The 4,071-nt window shown below is 57.5% G+C and overlaps 1 long non-coding RNA gene across 1 annotated transcript; it reads right to left on the reverse strand.

Annotated features, from left to right (window-relative positions):
* Window positions 1-164: 164 nt before the first annotated feature.
* Window positions 165-2,576, reverse strand: LOC113256577 (uncharacterized). Its single transcript, XR_003316729.4, has 3 exons — window positions 2,065-2,576; window positions 915-1,046; window positions 165-543 (listed from the first exon to the last, which is right to left on the reverse strand). It is a non-coding gene; the product is annotated as an uncharacterized LOC113256577 (long non-coding RNA).
* Between the last annotated feature and the right edge of the window lie 1,495 nt (window positions 2,577-4,071).

Consider the following 4,071-nt stretch of genomic DNA (forward strand, 5'->3'; position numbering starts at 1 on the left):
TGTGTCCGTCTGCCACGAGCCGTTTTTCCAGCCGCCCCCGCCACCTCCCCCTCCACCACAGCTCCCTCCTCTCCTTCTAAAACTAGTACCTCAAAAACAATACACTGCATGCTTCTCTCTTTCTTTATTAGCCATACAGGATGGTATTACGCTCCATGCAACTTTTTTTTTGCCTCAGCAGCAAGTTGCTACGAGTCACGTGATGGTGCACAGGGCTCATTTCATCTTTTAGTTATCACGGATAATACTGCATGCCTTGTCCCTCCTCTTTCCGACAGACACTTGCTTTCCAGTTTTTGCTGTTGTGGACGCAGCTGCTCTGAGCATTGCTGCCCTGTCCCAGGCGCACGTTGTTCCCAGGGAGGTGTCCCTGGCCAGAGGGCCCCTGCATGCCAGCCAGCCCCAGCCTGTCTTTCCGGAGCAGCTTACAGAAAGAAGCTCCCCTGGCTCCCCTTGTGCGCTACTCTCGCTGTGGCCCCCGAGTTTAGGAAGTAGGCGGGGAGGGCAGGCAGGGCTCTTCCAGGACACAGGGCAGAACCAGTCCTGTACGTAGAAAAAGCTCATACCAGTCACCCAGCCAGAGCGAGTCCTAAAATGTGCATGGTCTCCAGTAGTTTCTCCCCTGTAGGGGCTTCTAAAGAACATTTAGGGAACGAAGAGCTAACTGTTGGTCCTGCTGTGTCCTCAGTGTTTCTATGCACACGATGCCCTCAAAGAAGAAAACCAACCCTCCAGGAAGCATGCATCGCAAACGCCCTCACAGGGAAATGGGCAACCCCTGAATGTCTGACAGCCGAGGCATGAAGTAGCATATCACGGCGGCCTAGACCTGGGGCATGCCGCCGGCACTTAAGTGTGGCCGGCCTGATCCCCGACTGTCCTCGTGCCCTGAGCACAGCGACAGTAAAACTTACATCAGCAGGTGCTTGCAGCCTCCTGAGAACCAGGCACGGTGAACGGTGTGATCAGGGTGTGGCTCTGTCTTCTAGGGATGTATCCTGCAATCACAGGATGTACGCAGGGATGGTCACTGTAGCACTGCAACACTAAAGGACACAAATGAATCTACTTGTCTATTATTTAGGGACCAGTGAAATAAAAGCAGCAAGTCTGCAACAGAATCATGGGTTCCCCTGGAGATAAAAATACGGATGCAAGTAATTTCAATGGGAGGGAGATTCTGGGGAGTCCCCCAGAGATGTGGGGAGGGGAAAGGAAGCAAAGGGTGTACTCTCGAGCTGGCCACCACTTTGGGCACCTGGGGCTGAATCCCAGGGGAGACCTCTATAGGGCACGCCTCAGTGTTATCCCACCTGAGGGGCACAAGCTGCAGTATTTACCCCCCAGCTTCCAGCAGACATAGCTTGAAGGCTGCTTGGGGACACCGACCCCCTGCACACCCAACATCCCTGTGCTCAGGCCAAGCAGGTCTGAGGGAACCTACAGGAGGGCGGCAGCTGGGGCAGCAGGGAGCCATCGGGAATGCTACTGGGAAGAGCTTACTGCCACAGGGATGTGGGTGGGGGGTGGGTATCGTGCCCAGCCTCCCTTGCGGTGGGAGCATTGCAGGTATGATTGGCTCTGGATTGCACGGTCCCCGGTCTGTGTCTTCAACGTTCTGCTGCCTGGGAAGGGAACGGCTCGCTCTGTGGAGCACGTGGAGAAGGGCTGTATATAGCCCAGGGATGGGGGGGCTGCAGGAGAGAAGGGGCCTGTACCCCCAGTGGCTCCACGGAGCAGCTGTCCTGACCACCTCCTGCTGCCCAAGAGAGAAGCTGATCGGAAGGCAAGTCGCCTTTGCCACAGACCGCGGCGCCTTCACCCCGGAAAGAGAGCTCCAGCCCCGTGGGGAGGGGAGGCACCCTGACCCCTGGCCCACCGACCCGGTGGGGTGATGGAGCAGCCCAGCAAGCTGAGCAGCCCCGGGCCTCCCCTCTCCCGGGGCCACGCAGCCAGAGGCCGAGGCCGGCAGATGCAGCCGGCTGTGATCCCCAAACTGCATCACGCATGAAGAAGCGCTGTGACGAAGAACCGGGGGGTTATTTCAGCGAAATTTTAACTCACAGAAATATGCCTCCCAGGAAGCTGCCTGGATGACAAAGCCACAACACAAAACTGCAAAACAAACCGAAACAAAAACAAAGCAACGCCATAACCACAACAATCCGGGAAATGTTTTCCTGACGAAGCCAGAAAGAGCAGAAGAACACTGGAACGCTTGACACGAGACTTTGTAACCCAATCCACGGTGTCACTTCCTTGCTGGGGTGGCTCTGGCCGGCACCACTCAGCTCTGAGAGATGGAAACCACGAAATGGAAGACGGTTGCCAGCAAGCCGAAATGCCGAGTGACCTCCAGTTTGTGTGCTTGATTCCTTCAGGACCTGGGGTAGCCTTTTAGCAGAAAAATCACTGAAGGGTGTCAGCTTGAGCCCCCCCGGGCACCCTCTTGTCTTGTCCAGCTGTTCATGTGGGACCCTGTCTTCCTCGGGCCATCTGGGACCAGCTGGGACCCTGCTGTTGCGGCGTCGGCCTGTGATCTGTGAGGACAGACACGTTCTGGCGCCAGCCGGAGAGGAAGCAGGTCAGAGGAGGCCAGAGCAGGAGGAACTCCCCAGGGGCTGCACAAGGGGAAGAAGAGGCGCCTCTAGCTCTCGCGAGCCTGGAGCATGGCCCTCGTACTCACAACAGAGGGTTCGAGGTCAAGTGCCAACAGTGCGGGGTGGGCAGTGGAGTGCCTGCCCCGCGTGAGGGAGTGTGCGTGCATGTGACAAGCTTCAGGATGCCGGAGGCATTGAAGGAGAGGACAGCAGGTGCTGTGACTGCAGAGCTGGAGGGTGACTTCTAATGGTGACGACCTTCGGGGGGGGCAGAGGGCATCTGGATGGGTGATAACTTCAGCAAACAGGTCGCATCAAAGGCTGTGTGGGCCCTGAGGGAGCTTCGAACAAAGGTGTGTGCCATCGAAGCATGTGAACAACTAACTGACCACGAGGTGGCACGTGACTCAGCGTGTGTATGGCGTATGAGGGTGCGTGCGGCCAAGAGGGGCCGGGAACAAGCCTCCAGGCATGTCACAGGCCCAGCCCCTCCCCCTCATCCTGGTAATCCACGGCTCTCCAGGGGGGTGGGGCTTCACAGGGAGCCCCGTGGCAACCCCTTCCCAGGTCCACAAGGGTTGGCAGTCACTGACCCCTGCTGGCAGGGCCCATGGACACGGTGTCCGTGAAGGCCTCGGCAGGCTCCTGAGAAGGGGGAGCCCTAGGACTAGCCTGGAAAGGGAAAGCATCCACTGTAGGCAGGGGGGAAACATCAGCAAAGGGCGAGGCGTGACTGTGACAGAGCTGCCAGTCCCTGGCCAACCTGGCCCCCACAGGCCAGCACGGCCCTGTAACCAGGCTCACGGGCTCCCACCACAGGCTGTGGGGGCACCACAACACAGCTTTGGCCTCCGCCCAGCCAAGCTGCCCTTCCTCGGCCGTGCTCTGATTTCTGTTTCTCAAATCCTCAAGCATACCCTGCCCTGGTCTTCCCAAAGTTCTGGCATTTTAATTTACCATCGAAGGAAACTGAGAAAGGACACCGTATATTCAAACAGTCACTAAGGGGACATTTAGTCCTTCCCAAGGGACTCCCACGGCTGGCTGTCTTCCCAAGCCAGAAGGGTGGCCTCTCGTTGCCAAGTGCCCTGACACACTCACACCCACACACCAAGGGTGGGAGGCAGCCCAAGGCACAGGGTTTCACTGGGCTGTTTTCAGCTTTAATCTTTAGCCTAGGCAGAATGAAAGGTCAGATTTCCCCCCAAGTTTTCACCGTTGCCCCTCCAGCCAGAGTTTAGCACCAGGGGCCATGGTGCGCCCACGCCTTACCCCACTCCCCATAGAGCCCTTCACACCTGTGGGCTGCTGTGAAGGAAGCCCAGGCTCTCCATCTCTCTCATCTGATCTTCACGACCACCTGGCATGCTCGCAAAGGAAAACTGAGGCTCAGAGGTTTGTTAAGATGCCCAAGATCCAACAGCCCCATGTGACAGAGCAAATGGCAAAATGAAGTGGAGAAACTCCAATA

Source organism: Ursus arctos, unplaced genomic scaffold (assembly GCF_023065955.2).
Source record: "Ursus arctos isolate Adak ecotype North America unplaced genomic scaffold, UrsArc2.0 scaffold_14, whole genome shotgun sequence".
Taxonomy (NCBI): domain Eukaryota; kingdom Metazoa; phylum Chordata; class Mammalia; order Carnivora; family Ursidae; genus Ursus; species Ursus arctos.